Source organism: Dipodomys merriami, unplaced genomic scaffold (assembly GCF_024711535.1).
Source record: "Dipodomys merriami isolate MVZ:Mamm:240054 unplaced genomic scaffold, mDipMer1.0.p SCAF_17, whole genome shotgun sequence".
Taxonomy (NCBI): Eukaryota; Metazoa; Chordata; class Mammalia; order Rodentia; family Heteromyidae; genus Dipodomys; species Dipodomys merriami.
Window position 1 is genome coordinate 30,916,360 of NW_027203048.1, and position 24,452 is coordinate 30,940,811.

At 41.6% G+C, this 24,452-nt stretch overlaps 1 long non-coding RNA gene across 2 annotated transcripts in view; it reads left to right on the forward strand.

The window, feature by feature from the left end:
• Positions 1-24,452, forward strand: part of LOC138829283 (uncharacterized) — a 100,198-nt gene that overhangs the window by 2,861 nt on the left and 72,885 nt on the right. Inside the window, exon 3 of one of the 2 annotated variants that reach the window (XR_011372524.1) lies at positions 12,164-12,209. The exons of the other annotated variant lie outside the window; for it this stretch is intronic. This is a non-coding gene — a long non-coding RNA (uncharacterized lncRNA). Of the gene's footprint in view, positions 1-12,163; positions 12,210-24,452 lie in introns of those variants that run through there. 2 annotated transcript variants of the gene reach the window in all.

Here is a 24,452-nt window from a genome sequence, read left to right on the forward strand (position 1 = left end):
GCCTCCTGAGTAGCTAGGATTACAGGTATGAACCACTGGCGCCGAACGCCATGATGCATGAGACTTTTATGTCCAATTAACCATCAGAAGTGGTACTATGGCACAAAGTAGTAGAGTGCTATCCTTGAGTGAAAAAGCTCAGGGACAATATGAAGCCCTGAGTTCATGTCCCACCACCAAAAACAAAAGTTTCAAATAAAGAATTCCAAGTGATGCCAAGGTATCTTGATACAGATACCTGGGTAAATAGAAACAAAGAATATTAAAGGAAAAAGACAAAGTTTCTTACTAGGATTCTATGGGAAGTTTAGTAGAAAAATGCCTTCAGGATTGAGAGACCAAAAGTTTCTTTGAGTGACCTAGTCACCATCATTGGAGAAAATTGGGGGCTGGGAAGGTGGCTCAGTGGTAGAGCGCTTGCCTTGCATGCCTGAGGCCCTGGGTTCAATTCCTCAGCACCACAAAAGCAAAAAAAGAAAAAAGCCGGAAGTGGCACTGTGGCTCAAGTGGTAGAGCGCTAGCCTTGAGCTGAAGAGCTGAGGGACAGAGCCCAGGCCCAGAGTTCAAGCCCCATGACTGACACCTCTCCCCCAACAACAACAAAAAAATCTTCATTGGAGAAAATTGTAAGGTATATTAAATAGGTAGGTTTCATTAGGTAGCCGATGAAGAGAACACCACACGCTATTTAGGCAGAAAAAGAAGCTTATTTACCGAAGTACTGCCCCCCAATGTAATTGGTAGAGAAGCATGGCTGAAAAGGAAGGGCTCGACTCACTCTTGAGCCTGGATTATCTAGGCCATCGACCGGAAGAGGTGTGGCCATGCTGGATCTGGATGTGACCTCAGGGTCTGTAACCTCCTAAGGTCATATGGGAGGCGTGTGACCAAAGGTGGACCTGGATGTGACCTAGCAGTAGGGGAAGGTGACTGCTTCCAGGTGTGCCAGTTACCTAGGTAACAAATACTAGGTGGAAACTTAGCCAAGAGGTAGGGAGGTGTCCCTGTGTGGACCTTAAAAAAATAACCCAAATCTGGGGTCTTATTTTCTACTTTCAGTCCAGCTCCCAGAGTTTTTATCACTTCAAGGTCCATAGACTCAGAGAGAAGAGCCTCCCATTTCCCTTTAGCCACACCTTGCCAGGGAGGAAGGTTTCTTATCACACCCTTCAGGCAGCAGGATGTAAGCCCCATTCTTGGAAGTCCTAGAAATATACTAAGTAGTCTTCAAAGAAAATATTCTGAAGGGAGAGGTTCCTCTTCAAGCTAGAGTAATTGACAGGGATAATTATTAATGGAAATTTTATGTCTTTAATGTACTTTTAGCCCGCTAACTGACCCATCTATTAGCAGTAAATAAAGATCAAAGCCTAGCTGGTGCTAGAGGATTGGACTTGGTTGCCCAAGTGATAGAGCACTTACCTACCAAGCATGAGATCTTGAGTTTTATGTTGTTTAGAGGTTACCAAAATATCCAAAAGTAAGTCAGGTGCCAGTGGCTCATGCCTGTAATCAGGATTCTACTCAGGAGACTAAGATCTTGGAATCATGCTTTAAAGCCAGCCCAAGCAGGAAAATCCCTGAGACTTTTTATAATAATAATTTATAATAATAATTAAATAGCAGGAGGCTGATGCAGAAAAATCAGGAGTTTAAGGCCAGCATGGGCTACATAGTGAGACCATGTCTTAAAAACAAACAGCCAGGCCGGGAGCTGGTGGCTCACGCCTGTAATCCTAGCTACTCAGGAGGCTGAGATCTGAGGATTGCGGTTCAAAGCCAGCCCGGGCAGGAGAGACTGTGAGACTCCTATCTCCAATAAACCACAAGAAAACCGGAAGTGGCGCTGTAGCTCAAGTGGTAGAGCGCTCGCCTTGAGCTGAAGAGCTGAGGGACAGCGCCCAGGCCCAGAGTTCAAGTCCCACTACCGACCAAAAAAAAAAAAAAAAACAAACAAACAGCCAGGTGCTGGTGATTCATGCCTGTAAATCCTAGCTTCTCAGGAATCTGAGATCTTGAAGTAAGGAGGTCAGGTTTGGCTGGCGCCATATTGGCCACATGGTGGATTGTAGGGTCTGGAATCTTGTCTTCATGCTGAGAGAAGGACGCCCCGCCTCCCTCTCCCCCCCAATCACCTGCCTGCGTGCCCAGACCCCTGGAGTCAGGGTCAGGCACTTGCTGATAGTTTACTGAATCTGTCAGTCTAGTGCCTGGGAATGGGAATTTCCTGAAGATCTGCCCCCCCGCGCAGACATATTTAGGCCCTGACCAACCTAGCCGCCGGGGGCCACACCACGTGTGTCTCTGTGATCATGTCCTGTGTCCAGTCTCCTGGCTCATCTCCAGTCATAATGGCATCCCAATTCAGCTCTCCATTGGAGCTGAGTTGGCTTGTTGGTATTGTTTTTGTTATTTCTTTCCTCTTTAGCATGTTTCCTAGCTGTGTTATATATATTGTGTGCTGTAACAACTGGCGGCCTGCAGCCTGTTAACTGTATAATAAAAACTCCAATATTTTTATTTTAAAATGTGGCTTCTGGGATGATTTACCTTAAAACAATCTGAGAATCCTGCTTCTAAAATAGACTGGACAAAACACAAAAACCATAAATGCAGATATGGTTCAAGTGATCTAACACTAGCCTTGAACAAAACAACTAAAGGTAAGTGCTCTGGCTCTGTGTTCATGTATGATATACATAGATATGTATATATGCTATATGCATATGTATATATGTATATATATATATGTACATATGTGTATATATATACATACACATGTATGTGTATATATACAAATATATGTGCATGTATGTATGTATGTGATATATGTGATATATGTCTATGTATGCATATGTTTATATATGTATATGTATGTATGTGCACACGCACACACATGTGCCAGTCCTGGTGCTTGAACTCAAGTTCAAAGGTCCCTGAGCTGGCCATGGTGGTGCACACCAGTAATCAGCAAGGATGAGGCAGAACGATCACTAGTTCAAGATCAGCCTGGGCTACACCTTTGGGAAAAAAAAAAAAGCGGGGGGGGGGGGGGGGGAATGTGGCTTAGTGGTAGAGTGCTTCCTAGCATGCATGAAGACAGAAAAGGCCAGAGGTGGCACTGTGGCTCAAGGGATAGAGTGCTAGCCTTGAGCAAAAGAAGCTCAGGGACAGTGTCCAGGCCCTGAGTTCAAGCCCCAGAACTGGCCCAAAAAACAAACAAACAAAAAACTCCCTGACCTTTTTTGCTCAAGGATAGTGCTCTACCATTTGAGCCACAGCCTCACTTCCAGCTTTTTTTTGGACTCACGAACTTTGCTGCCCTCTCTGACTTCTGCCTCTTGAGTAGCTAGAATTGCAAGCATGCCACTGGTACCCAGCCTTGCATTTTTTTGGGGGGGGGGGGTCGGGTCATGGGGCCTGAACTCTGGGCCTGGGTGCTGTCCATCAGCTCTTCAACTCAGGACTAGTGGGCTACCACTTGAGCCACAGCGCCACTTCCAGATTTTTTCTTTTTTCTTATGTGGTGCTGAGGAATCAAACCCTGGGCCTCATGCATGCAAGGCAAGCACTCTACCACTGAGCCATCTTCCCAGCCCCCCCAGCCTTGTATTTTTTGCATCAAAGATATTTATTAATTATATAAAACTTTCAGCTATCTTTTCATAATTTTTTTTTTTTTTTGGTCGTGACGCTTGAACTCTGGGCCTAAGTGCTGTCCCAAAGCTCTTCAGCTCAAGGCTAGCTCTCTACCACTTGAGCTACAGCACCACTTCCAGTTTTCAGGTTGTTTATTGGAGATAACAGTTTCACAACTTTCCTGCCTGAGCTGGCTTTGAACCGCGATCCTCAGATCTCAGCCTCCTGAGTAGCTAGGATTACAGGCGTGAGTCACCAGGGCCCAGCTCTTTTCACAATCTTTGTATTCCTTTTCTGCTTGTACAGTTCTTAGTAGACATACACTGTGGCTTCTCATTCTAATCTTTATTTTTTTATATATTTTGCAGTCTTTGCATTTTATTCTGGTAATGTTTTCAGATCTACTTCTTTATTTTTTTTTGGCTGTGGGGCCTGAACTCTGGGCCTGGGCATTGTCCCTCAGCTCTTCAGCTCTTCAGCTCTCTACCTCTTGAGCCACAGCACCACTTCTGGCTTTTTCTGCTTATGTGGCGCTGAGGAATCGAACCCAGGGTCTCATGCATGCAAGTTAAGCACTCTACCACTGAGCCACCTTCCCAGCCCCTTTCAAATCTACTTCTTATTCTTGAATCCTTTGTGCATCTGTTTCTGATGTGCTTTGTATTATAACAGTAATCATATTTAGACATGCTTTCTGTAATCTCTATAATTCTTAACATTTGTTATATTTACTCATGGTGGATCATTTTGTAGATTTTTGTATTCTGAGATGGACTTCAGAAGGTTGTATAGAAATCAAATGTGACCCAAAGCAAGTTTTTATTAAATTTGTTTGCATTTATGTCAATAGCCCCAGTAATCATTATTAGGCTCATTTTTTGGCTACTGTAATTAGGATTTCTTTTCTTTTCTCTTTTGGGGTCTGGTCGTGGGGCCTGAACTCTGGGCCTGGGTGCTGTCCCTCAGCTCTTCAGCTCAAGGCTTATGTGGTGCTGAGGAATGGAACCCAGGGCCTCATGCATGCAAGGCAAGCGCTCTACCACTAAGCCACCTTCCCAGCCCCTGTAATTAGGATTTCTACCCTATGCAAATACTGAGTCTAGGAATTCAGTCCTTAGAGAGTTTTGATGTGTGTATGTGTGTGTGGTGTGCCAGTCCTGGAGCTTGAACTCAGGGCCTAGGCACTCTGGCTAGCACTCTGTCACTTAAGCCCAAAGCTCCACTTCTAACTTTTTGATGGTCAATTGGAGATGACTCTCATGTTAGCTGGACACTAGTGGCTCACACCTGTTATCCTAGCTACTTGGGAGACTGAGATCTGAGGATCATGTTTCAAAGCCAGCCTGGGCAGCAGAGTCCATTGAGACTCTTATCTACAGTTAACCACCAGAAAACTAGAGCGGCACTGTGTCTCAAAGTGGAAGAATGGGGGCTGGGAAGGTGGCTCAGTGGTAGAGTGCTTGCCTTGCATGCATGAGGCCCTGGGTTCGATTCCTCAGCACCACATAAGCAAAAAGAAAAAAGCCAGAAGTGGTGCTGTGACTCAAGTGGTAGAGTGCTAGCCTTGAGCTGAAGAGCTGAGGGACAGCGCCCAGGCCCAGAGTTCAGGCCCCACGACCGGACCCCCCCTCCCCCCCCACAAAAAAAAAAAAGTGGTAGAGTGCTAGCCTTGAGCAGAAAGCTCAAGAGACAGTGCCTAGGCCCTGACTTGAAGCCCCACTACTGACAAAAAGAAAACAAAAAAGAAAAAGAAAAGAAAAAAAGAATCCCATGTACTTGTTTGTCCAGGCTAGCTCTCCTAAGTAGCTAGGATTCCAGGCATGAGCCACTGGTGCCCCACTGAGAGTTCTGATTTTATGCAACATTTTACTTCCAACTCCTTTCGATCCAAGACTTCAACTTCTGTTGCAAGGTATTAAAATACAAGTCATTCACTCTTTCAGGATCCAGTAATACTATCCCAAAGTTGATTCAGAGCACGCGTACTTATCACTTTGGTATTTGGAGATTTTCTTTTTGTGTGTGAGCTCATCTATGGATATCATCTACTGTTGTTAGGTTTAACTCAGCCATTCCTATAGAAGACTGTTTTTACATTAGCTCAGCCTGGATGCTTGGAAGTAGAAGAATAATAAAGAATAAACTAAAATATTAGACACCATTGAGAGCAAAGGGAGTAATTATAGAGTGATATGGATGACTAAGTCCTAATCAAAGTACATGGGTAAATAGTAATAACTACCAGACTATATTTATTTAATGATTGAAAAATAATTTGTCCTTTTTATTCTTAAAACACCTATTTGTTGTTTAGGTGCAAACAGTTTTCCAGCACTACTGAAGTTCTTTGTGTTTTTTTTCTTTTTGACAAGCTATGAATAATGTAGGAGGTGACAACTTCCCTCATAATCAAATATAGTAAAGAGATGTCTTATATTTTTAGTGGTAGCTGAAGAAATTAACAATAGAGTCAGTGAAAAGATAATAACTAATGCACAAAGAAGAGCTACATTCTTTCCACCAACCCCCAGTTTATATATATATAAATAGACGAGCAAAGAATGCGATTGTCTGCTTGAATAGTTTGAATAGCCAGCAAGACATTCACACTTAATCACATCTGATGCTTGAAATGCTACTATTTGCAATCTGTTTCTTTGTACTCAGCAAAATCTTTTTTGAAATGTACAGACTTTTAAGAGGGCAATATATCAAATCCTTAATTCTCCAGAGTGAATTATATGTTCATTAATTTTTTTAAATGTATTGAATGCCTTTTGACTGCCAAGTTTGAGATCATAAAATGAATGACAATGCTTATCCTCAAGGAGTTCCAGTCTTGTAGATTAACAGACATATAAACATATATGTTAAAATTGTAACCAAATGGTGGGAGAGGGAACTCATGCCTGTAATGCTAGCTACTTGGGAGATGGAGCTCTGAGTAAAAAAAGAAAAAGTTCATGAAATTCTATTTCAACCAATGGCCATGTACAATACAGTGTGTCCCTGTGTTCCAAGCTAAAGGGAAGCACAATGGCTGGATACAGTGACTCATACCTATCATTCTAGTAACACTGGGAAGCACAAATAAAAGGATCACAAGCCCACCTGGCCCAAGCATAAATCAAAGCCCCGTCTAGAAAATAACCAACTATAAAAGGACCGTAAGTGGTAGAGCACTTGTGTAGTAAGTGTGAGGCTCTGCATTCAAACCCTAGTACCCCCCCCCAAGAGAAGAGGGAAGAAGAAAAGAGGGAGAGAAGGGAGGGTAGGGAATTTTAACTAAGTAGACACTTGAAATTTCCCTACATCCTAGGATTGCTAAGCAAAAACATTGTTTTTTGAAACCAAAAAAAAAAAGGAAAGATGATGTGGAAAGAAAGGGAATTAATTTAGCTAAGTAGGAGTAAATGGAAAGAGGGACATGTTATCCTTTGAAACTGAAGGAAACAAGAGGAAAATGTAGAGGTATAAGTAGAATCACAAATTTGAGAATCAAAAGATGAACAACTTCTTGTGGCTTATACATTCCCAACAAAATATGAGGCAACATTCTCCGATGGGAGTTGTGTAAAAGATATACAAGATATGAGAAAAATAATATGAAAGTTAGGGGCTGGGAAGGTGGCTCAGTGGTAGAGCGCTTGCCTTGCATGCATGAGGCCCTAGGTTCGATTCCTCAGCATCACATTAGCAAAAAAAAAGAGCCAGAAGTGACGCTGTGGCTCAAGTGGTAAAGCGCTAGCTAGCCTTGAGCTGAAGAGCTGAGGGACAGCGCCCAGGCCCAGAGTTCAGGCCCCATGACCAGACCCCCCCCCCCAAAAAAAAAAAATCTGAAAGTTAAGAATTTGTAGAAGAAGCAAGAAAATAATTTGGGAAAGATGAGAAGGTAGAGGCTGGGGAAATAGCTAAGTGGCAAGAGCACTAGCCTAGTGTACAGGAGTACCTGGGTTCAATCTATAACACTGGAGGGAAAAAAAGTCATGCTAGAAGACGACTATGGTATGTTTATTAATGAGAAGCAATCATTTGAATTATATAATTGAAACATTTTAACCTCTACTAAGATTTCTTTCTTTCTTTCTTTTTTTTTTTTGGGTCCGGTCATGGGGCCTGAACTCTGGGCCTGGGCGCTGTCCCTCAGCTCTTCATCTCAAGGCAAGCACTCTACCACTTGAGCCACAGCGCCACTTCCGGCTTTTTTCTTTTTGCTTATGTAGTGCTGAGGAATCGAACCCAGGGCCTCATGCATGCAAGGCAAGCGCTCTACCACTGAGCCACCTTCCCAGCCCTAAGATTTATTTCAAAAAAGATTTATTTCAAAAGGAAAATACTGTTTTCAGCACCAATTAAAAATGTAAATGAAATGAGCAGACTTTTACCTAAGTATTTCCTTATTCACTGAAACCACTTTAGCATATAATTTTAATTCCAAAATTACTCTGAAAACTGAAACCCAATGACCAAAACTAACCAGTCTCTCCCAGCCTAACACACACACACACACACACACACACACACACACACACACACACACACACACACACACACACATTTATACACACACTATACCTCTGACATTGCACAGTAATTTCCCTCATCAAACAAAACAGGAAGGGTGATTAATCTATCTAAATACTACTGTGGTATATTTTGTGAGACCATTCTTTATGTATTTCAGTCCTGCCATGACACGAGTGTCCATTTTCTCACAAGCCTCTCATGAAAACAAAGTATAAAACCTATTCAGAGGAAGTTTCAAGGATCTTTGGCATCTGAAGGACATTTCTTTTATCTACATTCTGACTTTCATACTTACTAACTTCCAGCTGCAGCACTTGTCTCAGAGAATGGTCTGCCCCTTCCATTGATGCCATTATTACTTTCAGTTGTGAGATGAAAATGTTCTTTTTAAAAAATAAATCATGCCTCTAAATAAAGAAATGTTCGAATAGCAACTTTATTCTCTATTTAATCTCCAGTTATATGAGAAAAAAATATTTCAGTATGTAAAACCACTCATCAAACCTGCTGTGACCTTGGTGTTTTTCTCAAGGCATAAGTCGTTGTCACAGTTCTTAATTTTGTAATTCCTGAAGTAATTTAACTTTTTTAAAATACTTCCTTTCACAATGTAATTAACTTAGTGTTATCAACTAAGTGTTATCAATTTTTTTTTATTTATTTTATTTTATTTTTTTTGGTGGTAGGGCTTGAACTCTGGGCCTGGGTGCTGTCCCTCAGCTCTTCATCTCAAGGCCAGTACTCTACCTCTTGAGCCACAGCACCGCTTCTGATTTTCTAGTGGTTTACTGGAGATAAGAGTCTCATGGACTTTCCTGCCCAGGCTGGCTTTGAACTGTGATCCTCAGATCTCAGCCTCCTGAGTAGCTAGGATTACAGGCTTGAACCACCAGCGCCTGGCTCAACTTAATTTTTTTTTGAGACAAGTTTTTCTTATGTAACCCAGGCTGGTCTTTAATTCACAATCTTCCTGCCTCAGTCTCCTAGTCAATTTAATTTTTCCGTGCATGATTTTTATGATGTATAATTTTCACGTATTTCCAAGAAATAATCATCTTTTAATATTTATCAAAGGCCCATGATGTGCAAAGAGCTATTGTAGTTCAATGAGATTGAGATTCATTGATGCATCTGGCTTTTCAATTTGCATTCTGTAGGTTTTATTTATTTAGGGTGGAAGTGTAGGGAAAGCTTTTACACCTGGATGTTGATCTTAAACCAGTAAAATGTAAAAGAGTAAACAGGATTGAGCTGGAAATACCTCAGATTCTGATGCAGATCTAGTAAAGTCTGAGCCAATGGGGAACTCTGGAGCAAAGACTGCCTACTAGAAAATCCTGCACTAGGGAAAAATGGTCCTCCTAATGCTGCCATGATTAGTCATTGGTGGAAAATGATTGGGAAAATCATACCTTCAGCTTCATGTTGCTATGGTGGGTACCACAGATGTTGAAACTGGCCAGGTGCTGGTGACTCAAGCTTGTAATCCTAGCTACTCAGGAAGCTGAGATCTGAGGATCGTAGTTCAAAGGCAGCCTGAGTAGGAAAGGCTGTGAGACTCTTATCTCCAATTACCCATTTGAAAACCAGAAGTGGCTTTTGGTTCAAAGTAGTAGACCACTAGCTTTGAGCAAAAAAGCTTAGGGACAATGCAGGGCACAGGTGGCTCACGCCTATAATCCTAGCTACTCAGGAGGCTGAGATCTGAGGAACGTGGTTCAAAGCCAGCTGAGGCAGGAAACTCTGTGAGACTCTTATCTCCTGTAAACCTCTAGAAAACCAGAAATGGCACTGTGGGTCCAGTGTAGAGCACTTGCCTTGAGCTGAAGAGCACAGGGACTGCACCCAAGCTCAGAGTTCAAGCCTCACAACCAACCAAAAAAAAAAAAAAAGCTTAGGGACAGCAAGTAGGACCTGAGTTCAAGCCCCACCACTGGAAAAAAAAAAAAAAGAGGTGGGGAGGGAAGGGATAATGGGAGAACAACAAGGGAAGGGGTAACAATGCTCGACAAGTAATGTACTCATTATCTTACTTATGTAACTGTAACTCATCTTTACAGCATCTTTACAATAAAATAAAAAAATTGAATGTTGTAATAAAAGTGATATACAAAAGAGGTTCTAGTTGAATGTCAGATAAAGAGTACATTTCTTTTAGGACAATGTCACCCTTCTCTCTACCTCTCCCAGAAAAAAAAGAAAAAACAAGTTTTTGTTTTGTTTTGTTTTGTTTTAAGAGAGTATATATGTTTAAAGAAACTTAGATGGGGGTCTGGGAAGGTGGCTCAGTGGTAGAGCGCTTGCCTTGCATGCATGAGGCCCTGGGTTCGATTCCTCAGCACCACATAAGCAAAAAGAAAAAACCCAGAAGTGGTGCTGTGGCTCAAGTGGTAGAGTGCTAGCCTGGAGCTGAAGAGCTGAGGGACAGTGCCCAGGCCCAGAGTTCAGGCCCCATGACTGGACCCCCCCAAAAAACAAAAACAAGAAACTTAGATGGAATTTTGGGAATATCTGCATTGTTTCTATCTTATTTTTCCATTTTCTATGTTAAAGGTTTGTTTTATCTTCAGAAAAAAAAAACAACAAAACATAACACCTTTCCTTCATTAAATTTTTCTTGAGAACCTAAAAAAAATAGTTGGAGCTGAAGGTCAACATCTTTGGAACTAAGTGCTTTCTACTGAAGAAGGTTCCAAGCAATACATCTTCCTCAGTCTACTACATCAGCTGTATCCCTTTGGTTAATGTTGTTCTTCTCCAGTTGCTTGGTCCTAATTCACAGTGAATTGTACAATTACTCCACTAATTCAGAGTGAATTGTACAGTTAACATTTTTTTTTGTTGTTGGTCATGGGGCTTGAACTCTGGGCCTAGGTGCTGTCCCTCAGCTCTTCAGCTCAAGGCTAGCACCCTACCACTTAAGTCACAGTGCCACTTCCAGTTTTCTGATGGTTAATTGGAAAGAATCTCATAGATGTTCCTGCCTGGGCTGGCTTTGAACCGTGATCCTCCAATCTCAGCCTCTTGAGTAGTTAGGATTACAGGCATAAGCCACCAGTGCCTGGCTAAAAAAGTACTTTTCTTTTCTCTCTTTCTCTCTCCCTTCCTTCCTTCCTTCCTTCCTTCCTTCCTTCCTTCCTTCCTTCCTTCCTTCCTTCCTTCCTTCCTTCCTTCCTTCCTTCCTTCCTTCCTTCCTGTCTTGCTTTCTTTCTTTCTTTCTGGGTAGGTCATGGGTATTTAACTCTGGATCTGTGCCTGAACTCTTTTTGCTCAAGGCTAGTGTTCTACTATTTTGAGCCACAGTGCCACTGTGGTTAATGGGAGATAAGAATCTCACCAGGGGCTGGGAAAGTGGCTCAGTGGTAGAGTGCTTGCCTTGCATGCATGAGGCCCTAGGTTTGATTCCTCAGCACCAGAGAAAGAGAAAAAGCTGGAAGTGGTGCTGTGGCTCACGTAGTAGAGTGTTAGCATTGAGCTAAAGAGCCAAGGGACAGCCCAGACAGAGTTCAGGCCCCACGATCGCCAAAAAAAAAAAAAAAGAATCTCACAGACTTGGGCTGTGCCTGGGTGGCTTTGAACCTCAATCCTCAGATCTCAGCCTCTTGAGTAGTAGGATTACAGATGTGAGCCACCAGAGCTCAGCTAAGAGTACTTTTCTTTTTGGACAGTATCACCCCTTCCCTTGCACTCTCCCAGTTTTCCCCTCCCATTCCTACACACAATTTGTATAGTTCATTTTCAGCATAGTGTCTAGTGAGTACTACTGTTATATATTTCTTATTGCTTACAAAGTACCTTCTTTTCTGCTTAACACACCATGCTGTCTTCTGCCTATTAGAACCCACCTATCTCCCAAAGACTGGTTTATATTCCCTTTCCATTTACAGGTTCATATTTCTCCCTTTTTATTATCAACTGAATCAAGTGTATGTCTTTCTTAGTTATCTTATCATTCTGTTTAGAATTAGAAACAATACTGTTTTTTTTTTTAACTTAGCAACGACTCCAGGATTTAATGAGGAGAGAGAATGAATGAGGGAAAGGTAAGAAACCACCATTCCAGAAATGCAAAAAAATCAAAATATCTGGGAAAATTATTTAAGATGTATATACTTGTGTGTCATTCAGTCTTTGTTGCTGTGCCAAATACCTAAGAGAAAAAACTTAAGAGAAGCCGTTTTACCCAGCTGACTTAGGCTTTATGTATTCTCAAAACCATCCCAACCATCTTCTGGGATCAAACACAGCACAGGAGAGAAGCTGGTAGGACAGGACATATGACATACTAGGTTTCATAACTGCCCAAACCCAGTAAATTAATTAAACTCCAAATCTGAAAATTCATCTCTGGTCTATTTTCCATAACAATTGTATTCAGTTCCATTGTCCAGTCCCACATTTCAGAGGTCTCATAATGAGACTTGCTGGCACCATTAAATACTTCAGTAATAAGATGCAGTCAGCACAGAAACCATCTCCTCCATAATCATATTCCTAGCAAAAATTAAAGTGTAAATATTAAAACCCCGCACAAATATAGTCCAAAGTAATTATGTTTGAAATCAAATTCACTTGCCCTTGAGATTTAAATTTCAAATAAATTAATACTTAGAAATCATTAGCTCCTTATTTTACTCAATCTTAGAGGGTTTCTTAAGGCTTAAATAGATTTGGAAGCTTTTTGAACAGCTGCATTTTAGACAGAAAAAAATTCTATTAATTTAATATCAAGTTTCTCATTAGGCTTCTTGAGAGTTCAAAAGTAAATATGACACACAAAATTACTATAGCAGCCAGGCACCGGTGTCTCACATCTGTAATCCTAGCTACTCAGGAGACTGAGATCTGAGGACCGAGGTTCAAAGCCAGCCTGGACAGAAAAGTCCGTGAAACTCTTATCTCCAATAAACCACCTGAAAACCGGAAGTGGTACTGTAGCTCAAGTGGTAGAGTGCTAGCCTTGCGCTGAAGAGCTGAGGGACAATGGTCAGGCCCAGAGTTCAAGCCCCACAACCGGCAAAAAAAAAAAAAAAAAAAATTACTATAGCAGTGTTCCCATGTGCATCAATTTTAAGAAAAATTATTCACCAGCCTCTCATGTAGTTATTCCAGAAGAAATTATGTTTCGAGAGTCCATTAGTGTTTTAAAATTATAGGCCAAAGACTGGTATTAGAGAGAGGGAGACAGTTTCTGAGTTTCAGCTTGACCAGAATGGTTACTCTTGTTTAGGCTTCTGTGTTCCATGACCTGTCAGTGTCTACTTATTAGGAGAGGTCAAATGTAGCACTTTGAAATGGTCATTTCCCCTAGAAATTAGAATTAAGAAAATTCTTACCTTCTAAGAGTGGCATTTGAAATAGTGCTGTCTCATGAAATCTAGACATTTAGAGAATTTGAAGACTGTCAGTCATGATCAGCAAGGTTACTATAGTGTAACCTTACACTATAGTGCAACACTCAAAATATTACTGGCTTGAAACAACCACTTCATATTGTTCCCTCATGTTACACATCCATTGAGGACTGGCAGGAAGTTATCGTGCTGTCTTTCTCTAAGGATTACAGTGATGCAATCGAGAAAAGTTTTTCTATAATCACCCTCATAGGGACAGGAGTGTGTGGCAAGTTGTATCTTAGTTCTTAAGATTTCTGCACAGAAGTACAACTCTCTTGCATTTATACCACTTTCTCTCACATTAATTTGACCGGAAGCCTTCATGTGGGCCTTGAACCAGTTAAGGGGAACCAGGTACCATGACTTATGCCTCTAATCCTAGCTACTCAGGAGGCTGAGATCTGAGGATCACAGTTCAAAGCTAGATCAGTCAGGATAATACATGAGACTCTTATCTCCAATTTACCACCCAAAAGCTGGACATAGAGGCATGGCTTAAGTGGTAGAGCTTTATCCTTGAGGAAAAGGAGCTTAGTGACAGTGCCCAGGCCCTGAGTTCAAGCCACCAAAAAAAAAAAAAAAAAAAATACAGTTACCCTCAATCCCAGACACAGTGGATATATCAAAGGCTGGGTAGAGAAATTTGATGAGGAGAAGATGAGGGTGGTGGTATAGCTAAATGTTATGAGCTTGCATCCCGGTGAACAGAACACCAAAACACAACCAGGAGATAAAAGGGTGGAGAGACTTACTACCTGCTTCAAGTAAGGAGGTCACTAGAGTTACATACAAGGTAATACTCTCCTCAGGAAAGACAGCATGGGGATTTTGTTAGGGAAGCCTTATTCATATTTATATAGGAAAATACTTGTAAAGGCAGGGACATTTGTTTTTGCAGATGTTCATTTGGTGGTTGCACAGTTTGAGATCAGGATCTTTCTCTTGTTAGGCAAGTGCTCTACCACTTCAGTCTGTTTTCAGCCATGTTTATTTTAGTTACTTTTCACTTAAGGTCTTGACTTTTTGCCTAGGTAGTGCTTGGACTGAGATTCTCCTAACTATGCTTCCTGTCGAACTAGTATTACATATATGAGCTTCTACTCCTGGCTTATTTATTGAGATGGAGGATCAGTAATTTATTATTATTATTATTTTTTTTTGCCCATGCTGGCCTCAAACTGTGATCTTCCTGTTTCTGTCTCCCAAGTAGTTGGGATTATAGGTGTACATTACTGCTGGGCAGGCAGAATTCTAAGCATGGCTACTCTAAGTTTTATATTTCTGAGCATGTTCAGTTTAATGTCCTAGTCATCAAGGAAAAAAATGATAGACGTATTTCTTGACATGTTTAGTTCAAGGCCATGGAGTATATGTTCAAAACAGAAAGGTGGCAGTCATGAATATTTCTGGGCATGCTTAGCTCAAAAGAATAACCAGCCAGGTGCCTGTGGTTCTCGCCTATAATCCTAGCTACTTCAGAAGGATGAGATCTGAGGATCACAAATCAAAGCCAGCCTGGGCAGAAAAGTCTGTGAAACTCTTAGCTCCACTTAATCACTAAAAACGCCAGAAGTGGAACTGTAGCTCAAATGGTAGCCTTAAGCATAAAAGCTCAGGGACAGCATCCAGGTGTTGAGTTCAGGGACCAACACAGACGACACAGACACACAGACACACAGACACACAGACATACACACACACACACACACACACACACACACACACACACACACACACACACACACACACACACACACACACACACACATACTACAACCAGCCAAGTTTACTGTAGGGGCCTAAAAAACTGAGCCAGGTTGGCCTTGATTGGTTCTTCATTAAGTTTCTCAAAAAAGTTTCAACCAAGGGAAGGGGAAACTGGGGGAAAGCAAAGGAAGGGATGACATTGTCCAAAAAAAAAGAAATGTACTCATTACCTGACTTTTGAAATGGTGACCTCTCTGTACTACACCTTGCTAAGAACAATAAAATTACATTTTAAAAAGTTTTAACCAGGGGCTGGGAAGGTGGCTCAGTGGTAGAGTGCTTGCCTTGCATGCCTGAGGCCCTGGGTTCAATTCCTCAGCACCACATAAACAAAAAGAAAAAAGCCAGAAGTGGCTCTGTGGCTCAAGTGGTAGAGCGCTAGACTTGAGCTGAAGAGCTGAGGGACAGCGCCCAGGCCCAGAGTTCAGGACCCACAACTGGACCCCCCCCCAAAAAAAAAAGTTTTAACCAAAACATTTATCAGTAATGTTGGCATTTGTTCCTAAAGGAGCCTGCCTGAAGCAGCTAACATTGTTAGTATTTGGCCTTAATTTAAAAAGAAAAAAATAACAATATGTAATCTATCACAAACTCTCTATCATTTTCTGTCTCTGTCACCGCCTTCTGCTCCCTTCCCTTGTTTTATTCAGGAGAAAAGTAAGGATCAAGAGATGCTATGAGGATATCACATCACTAGTAATCAGGGCTAGTTGGTGACAGGCAACTGAAAAATATCAATAAATTACTAAATCTTTGGAACTTATGTTGTTTCATCTTAATATCAACAATCAAGCTTTTGATGTCTAAGTAAAAGCTTATGAGAATATAATAGTGAAATACTTTTGTTCCTTTTTCTATTTTTCACTTAAAATTTTTGATGTTGCTGACACATTTCATTTAAATATAATTTTATTTCCTCAGATATTCGTGAATAAAACATTCTCTCATGCTGTTCTCTGGCAGAAATAATATTCATTGGCACTGTTTGATGACATTTCAAAAGTGTCTGCTGCTGCTTCTATTCTTAGATTTATATTATATTTTTCTTCATGAATACATAGCATCTTTTTATAGCCTTTCCCCCTCGTTATAATCAAAGAGGGGAGCTAACTCTGGTATGCAGTGCTTAACCTTTTGTAGAAGTAATATACATTTAATGGTTGATTTTGCTTTTTTGAAATGCTTTTTATTTTTGCTGATTGCCCTTCCTTTAATGGAAAATGAGTGCTGCTACTGGAACTTTATGCAAACTGACAAATGATATTCTGGCAAGTTGTGACATCTCAGTGTATTTTCAGGTCTTTTCTATTGCTATCTCCTTTAGTGTATTTTTTTAAAAAGTCAAATCCCTGTTTTTTCCATTCTAGGGAATTTTCTCCTTGAGCCACTCAGTAAAATTCATAAATTTGTGCTTTCACAGAATTTCATCTGAGCTTTAAATGGTTTCAAACCTCTTCTAATTTTTAGAATCAGTACACTGCAAAGTTTTTGAACTTAAGAAGTATGTATAGATTTTTCTGATTTAAAATATTCCTGAAAGCTGGGTACTGGTGGCTTATGCTTGTAATTCTAGCAGCTCAGAAGTCTAAGATCCGAGGATCTTTAAAATCAGCCTGGGCAGGAAAGCCCATGAGATTCCTATGTCTGATTAACCCCCAAAAAGCTGGAAGTAGAGTTGTAGCTTAAGTGGTAGAACATTAGCCTTGAACGAAAATACTCAAGGACAGCTTTTTTATTTTTTACTTTTTCAAACTCAAGGACAGGCCCTGAGTTCAAGCCCCAGAACTGGCACAAAATTCTAAATAAATAATCTCTTGAAATCTGGGCACCAATGACTCATACCTATAATCCTAGACAAAAGTGGAGCTGTGGCTCAAGTGGTAGAGTGCCAGTCTTGAGTGAAAGAAGGAGGTTGGAGACATGGCTCAGGTGGTAGAGCAATAATCAATGAGTGAAAGTGTCAGATACTAAATTCAAGTTCTTGCCTCAGAGAAAAGAAAAAGAAAAAGCTAAGGGACAGTGACCAAGTCCTGAGTTTAAGCGCCCATACTATCACAAAAAAGACAATTAAAAAATACTCCTGAAAAAGACAGTTTATTGTTGAATTTGAGTTTTTAAAATTTTGCTAATTTGTTACCATAAGGACACGTTTAATTTTGGATAGGGGAGGTAATTATGAAATTTCCACACATGTATACAATGTATCCCCATCATCCTTATCTCCTCTATATCTCTCATTCCACTCTCCCTTCTAAAACAATTTGAAGGGGTTTTCTTGTTCTATTTTCATACGTTCAAATAGACTGTGCAGATCATATTCATCTTCTTTACCCTTTTGTTTTTGTTGTTCTTGGTGGTGATGGTGGTCCTGGCTTGAACTTAGGGTCTGGGTGCTGACCCTTAGCTTTTTTTGCTCAAGGCTAGTGCTCTACCACGTGAGCCAAAGGAGCACTTCCGGCTATTTCTCACGGGTTTATTGGAAAGTCTGAGGGACTTTCTTGCCTAGGCTGGTTTTGAACTGCAGTCCTTAGGTCTCAGCTTCCTGAGTAGCTAGGATTACAGGCATGAGCCACCAGTGCTCCACTCCTTCAACCTTTTGCTCAACTCTCCCCCACACACTGACACAACCTCTCCTGCCCATTGGAACCTGTGTTTCTTTCCTACCTCCTCTTCCTTCTCCTTATTGTTTAACTTTGTTCGTTATTTGTCTCTGTTTTCCCAGTGCCAACTAAAAGCATATAACACTGAGTGCCTCTTGGAATAGCACTAAGGTTTTTTTCATTGGAATCTGATTACTTCACTCATACTCACCTCTCTGCTATCACTTTGATGGGCCCTGCTTCCATCATCTCTGGCCAGGTGGTTTCAAGAGCCTCCTAGTTGATAGGCAAGCTTCAACATTTTACTTCTGTCACCTTTCTTGACCAGTAGCTGGAGTTCTATTAAAATATAAGTTAGGGGGCTGGGAATGTAGCTTAGTGGTAGAGTGCTTCCTAGCATTCATGAAGCCATGGGTTCAATTCCTTAGTACCACATAAATAGAAAAAGCCAGAAGTGGTGCTGTGGCTCAAATGGTAGAGTGCTAGCCTTGAGCAAAGAAGCTCTAGGACAGTGCCCAGGCCCTGAGTTCAAGCCTGAACTCAAGGACTGGCAAAAAAAAAAACAAACATGTGTGTGTGTGTGTGTGTGTGTGTGTGTGTGTGTGTGTGTGTGTGTGTGTGTGTGTGTGTGTGTGTGTGTGTGTGTGTGTGTGTGTGTGTGTGTGTGTGTGTGTGTGTGTGTGTGTGTGTATGTGTGTGTGTGGTCCTATCACCTTGGTCTTTGAATGTCTTCCTGCCTCATTCAGAGTGAAAGTCAGAGTGTCTACCACAATGAGCCTATAAGGTCCATCTTCCCTGTCTAACCTCACTTCCGTACTCTCACTCCAGCCACTCCAATTCCTTCTTATCTCCTTACTATGCCAAGAAACTCCTTCCTCAAGACTGTACTGTCTTTGTCTGGAATGCTTTCCTCAGGTACATCTATATGACTTTTAAAATCCTTGTGCCTTGTGTTGGTACAGGCATGTCATCCAGGACTCAGTCAGGGTATTGTAGGAACTAGTGAGACTCCAGAGATCTCCAAAAGGGAGGAAGCTCCTATCTGGCCCTTGGAAACAGACTTTGTAATGTCATTCTAAAAAACATGGGAAATATCTGGCTAAATACCAAGAGAGTATATTAGCAAAGCAAAGTAAAAGACAGTATACACTGGGAATGATTGTGGACACAGCTGAGAAGAGGCAATGAGAGATGGGTTGAGGATTTGACTTAAATATACCTTAATATAAGTGCTTTCCTGTTCTAAACACCTGGTACATTAGATCATTCTTGCTGTTATATTGTTTCGACTTCAACTGGGCCCAGAAATATCAAGTCTGGTCATTAACTTTGGATTATTGTGACATAGATGTCTACTTTCCTTTTATGGCTGGGGAACTGATCTTCTCCCCAGGACCTTTGGATATTTATAGCATCATTATGGGCATACAAAATTATCAATAATCTAAGATGGGCCGCAGTCTGTCAAGAAGAAGCATTACACATAATGAATGATTTCCATTGCTGTATATAGCCTTTGGTTTTTATCAGATACTCCTTTTTTTTTTGGTCGGTCTTGGGGCTTGAACTCTGGGCCTGGGTGCTGTCCCTCAGCTCTTCAGCTCAAGGCGAGGGCTCTACCACTTGAGCCACAGCACCACTTCCGGTTTTCTAGTGGTTTATTGGAGATAAGAGTCTCACGGTCTTTCCTGCCCAGGCTGGCTTTGAACTGTGATCCTCAGATCTCAGCCTCCTGAGTAGCTAGGATTACAGGTGTGAGCCACCGGCGCCCGGCTCATATACTCTTTTTAAGCCATATATCCATACTTAAGATGATTTTTTTCCCCTTCCTTGAACACACGTGTTTAATCAAAGGAGTTGTTTTATCAATCTCCCCCTGCCCTTTGATGAGTGTCTTTCTGTAAGATTAGAGAGCTGCTTTTTTTCAAAATTGTACATTGCAGCCTAGTGAGAACATGTAAAGCTTAAAGCAAAGAAAGTAGTGCTAGTGTGCTTTTAATCAAGCTATCCACTATGACAATATTTATTTCTGAATTCCTGGCTCCTGTTTCCCAGGCCTCATTTTCCCTGATTCCATCCTACTTCAGGCAAGTGCTAAGTTTGATCCCTCCCCAATAAAACACAAAAATGTTAAATTTCAAAAGATGGTACCTTCTCACCATGTGATTTTATTTATTTGTTGTTGTTGTTTCCTTTGTATGTTCTTTCTCTTATGGCCTATCTCCTGTTGTCACTGTACTTGATTTTGGTACCCTGCACCTTGTATATACATATGTCTAATCTGGGGAGGGGAAGGGGAATAACAAAACGCTGAAACAAGGACACAGGATGACCCATTGCAACAAGGATACTCACAGGACACTATATTGGAAATGAACTTTACAACTTGGGGTGGGGGAGTGGAGGGATTGGAGGGGGGTGAGGAGGAGTAGGAGAGGTGGGGGAGGAAAGTAGATAGTGGGACAACAACAAGGAAGGGAAGGGATAACAATGCTCAACAAGTAATGTACTCATTGCCTTATGTAACTGTAACCCCTCTGTCCATCATCTTTACAATAAAGATTTTCCTCTGACCCCCTATTTAAATTCTAGCCTCAGTAATCTCCATTTCCCCGCCTTGGCCATTTGTTTGTTAGTATAACATTTACCATCACCTAACTCCTTAACAGATGTATTATTTATTGTCTGCATAGCCACAGAAATTCTTGAATATAAAGTCCATAGAGAGTGTGTTGCAAGTACCAGATACAAAGAAGGCTCTACAAGGAAAAAAAGAGCTGAACAAATTCACTTAGTAATTAGTATGAGAAATGAGAAGCAACATGCTGGGAACACTGGATAAGAATCTGTGGTTACAAAGGGAGCCTTTAAGAAGCTCTAGAACCTGGAGGGTTGGGCAGCTGGGAATGCAAACCTTTCAGGTTTTGTGTTATCCTCCCACTTCATCTCCTCTGAAGAAGATTTGGTAATGCTGAGGTCAGGGTTATCTTCAGTTCTTTAGCTAAGCTAGCTGGAACTGATTATTCAGCTGTTTTCCCCATCTTCCAGACTGTCCTAAATTTTCAGTAGAAAATCGTGGTGGTTCTTTTTTTTTTTTTTTTTTTTTTTTTGTCGGTCGTGGGGCTTGAACTCTGGGCCTGGGCGCTGTCCTTCAGCTCTTCAGCTCAAGGCGAGCGCTCTACCACTTGAGCTACAGCGCCACTTCCGGTTTTCTGGTGGTTTATTTGAGATAGGAGTCTCACGGTCTCTCCTGCCCGGGCTGGCTTTGAACCGCGATCCTCAGATCTCAGCCTCCTGAGTAGCTAGGATTACAGGCGTGAGCCACCAGCGCCCGGCTCGTGGTGGTTCTTACAAAAGTAGGAGTATTTGTCTTCCTCTTTCTCTTCCCACCCTTGTTTCTTGTTTCATAAATCTCTTTCCGAAACATGTACTTTACTAGAGCTTCTAGAGAGCTTTATGTGGTGTCCTAAATCCCAAATGAAGTCTTTATATTGAGAAAGAAATAGAAGTTGACAATCAGTTGTTAATTTTGTCAAAGGACAAAATGTCAATAATTAATTGGTTTTCTTTTTTATTTTACCATATGGAAACACAGCATTTTATAACCAGTGGTTATTTCAATGAGTCAAGCATTGGAGGATGGTTTTGTAGACAAAAAGACTGAAGAAAGTAGTAGAGTGGTCATTTCAAAGTTATTTGTAGAGTGGGAGCAGAGAAACAGAACCAAAAATAGAAAAATATGGATTGGCCAACATCAATTTTCTTCTAGCTACTTTGTTTAAGGATTAAGGTAGAGGTCGATTAAACTAGTTGGTTTGGGATATTTGACTGTCTCTCCCTCCTGATAGCTTGGAAGGTCAGATAGTTTAGTTTGTGCATAGGTCACTTCATTTAGATTTTTGGTTTAGTCTTTTGGAGCCCCGTTGAGGCATCTAGTGTAAAACAGCGGCCTCTTACCATTTTCATTCAAAGACTCTTGTACTGTTTTCAGACTGCCAAATCATTTCCCCATAGTTCAGCACCTGGAATCTGCAATGATCCCTGAAGTGATTTAATTTTGGATATGCAGCAGGCTTTGCATTGAAATGGGGAGGCCAGGTCTAGCTGGCACCATCTTTGCCATATGGTGGATAGGGAATTGGGTTTGACTGGTGCCATCTTGTCTTCATGGTAGAGGAAGGTGAAGTCCCACCACCCAGGTGATGGGCATGCCTAAATTCCTAGAGGCAGGGGTGGAGACTTGGATGATAGGTTACTGGACCTGTCAGTCCTGTGCCTTGAACTTAGGAGACTCTCGAGTTTCCTGCGACCCTGATCCCTGATTCTGACACTGTTTAGGTCCAGACCAGCTCAGGTGCCATTACACCATGTGGCCTGTCTCCTGTCTCCTGTCTCTTCTCCAGTCCCCATGGTGTCCCACTCAGCTCTCCATTGGAGTTGATCTAGTTTATTGGTATTGTTTTTCTGCTCTGTCCTCTTCTGCTCTCATGGCTCATTTTTCTTTTCTTTTTTTGGAGGGTTGTGGGGCTTGAACTCAGGGCCTGGGTGCTGTCCCTCAGCTCTTCAGCTCAAGGTGAATGCTTTACCACTTGAGCCACAGCACCTTCCAGTTTTCTGGTGGTTAATTGGAGACAAGAGTCTCATGGAGTTTCCTGCCAGGTTGGGTTTGAACTGTGATCCTTGGATCTCAGCCTTCTGGGTAGCTAGGATTACAGATGTGAGCCACCAGTACCCGGCTTCATGGCTCAGTTTTCTAAGTGTATTTGAGGGGCTGCAGGTATTTGTTTAAAGCACCCATCCCAGAAGATCACACAGACACAGTGATGTACAGCAAAGAGGTATGCTGTCAGTAGGGCTGAAAAGGCCACCTCCCTCGTGGTAGAGGGAGAAATGGTACTTGTCCTTATTTAGGGGCATCCTTATATGGGACTCTAGTCACAGGACTAGAGGCAGAAGGTACTCCATATGTGCAGCTGGCCACTGTAGATAGCAGGTAGAAAGGGCCAAGTTTGGATCTGGACAGAGAGCAAGAATGTGGATCGACCTTGGAAAAACTGGCAGGAGCCCCAAGGAGAGTTCTCTTTGTGAAGGGCAAGGTGGAGTTCAGGTACCCTGATACATCTGGGGTCTAGAGATACATGCTGAGGGCCTATAATGGATACTCTAAAGCCCCAAATGGAAGAGGACATACTAGCATTTGTGACAGAAGACTGCTTGCAGATGCCAGCTTTCTAATAAAGACTCCAGAGTTGACTTCTCAAAATGTAGCTTCTGTTTCTTGCGATGGAGCTACTTTACAACAGCATGTCCCATTTCCACAATCACTCTTACCTACATTTTGGATAGAATCTTGGGCAAGACAACCATTTCTCAGATAATTCACATATAGTAAAACCTCTAACTTTCTATTGTAATAACATACACTTGTAATCCCAGAATTTAGGAAGTAGGGTAGGGACAAAAGAATTATGGTTTGAAGCCAGCCTGGGATACAGAGTTAAGACCCTTTCTTAAAAAAAAAAGTCTGGTCTACATTAAAGGTACCTGTTTGAGATGATGTTTCTCTTCCAGCACATCTCTTGGGCAAAGATCATCTTAAGATAGGCCAGTTCCCAGGATCCCACTTCAAGTCTCACCCCAAACTTTGTATCAGTCAAATAAATGCAACTTACTCTAGACTTCATCTTTCTTTCCTTCTGTCCCCACTTTTCCTCCCTTCTCTGATTTTGTTATCTCTATTGTAGTCTCAGACTTTCCAAAGTGAAACACTTAAGTAAGGAGGTCAGGTCTGGCCAGCGCCATATTGGCCACATGATGTATTGCAGGATCTGGCATCTTGTCTTCATGCTGAGGGGAAGAATCCCCCCTCCCCCATTACCTGCCTTCCAGGTAATGGGCATGCCCGGACCCCTGGTGGCAGGGGCAGGCACTTGGCTGATAGGTTACTGAATCTGTCAGTCTAGTGCCTGAGACTGGGAACTTCCTGAGGATCTGCCCCCTGCACTGACCTATTTAGGCCCTGACCAGCAGGGGGGGGGGGGACATGCCACATGTGTCTCTGTCATCGTGTCCTGTTTCATGTCTCCTGGCTCATCTCCAGTCATCATGGCATCCCAATTCATTTCTCCATTGGAGCTGAATTAGCTGTTGGTATTGTTTTTGTTTTCTTTCTTCTTTAGCATGTTTCCTAGCTGTGTTATATGTATTCATATGCTGTAGGCCTTTGTAACAACTGGCAGCCTGCAGCCTGTTAACTATATAATAAAGATTCCAATATTCTATATTTTAAAATTTGGCTTTTGGGATGATTTACCATCCAACAACATCAGTCTCTATGTTCTGGCAAGCTAATAGGGAACATAGGCTGTTGGAGGTGCTTAAAAGATTTTTTTTTCTTTCTGAAAATGCTGACTACATGTTTACCCCTGAATTAATTAAAAGCAAGAGAAAAACTTTGTATTGTTTTATGGGAATTCAATCACAGATGCAGAGAAACCACATTTTGAGAGGTTGAATTGGGGAT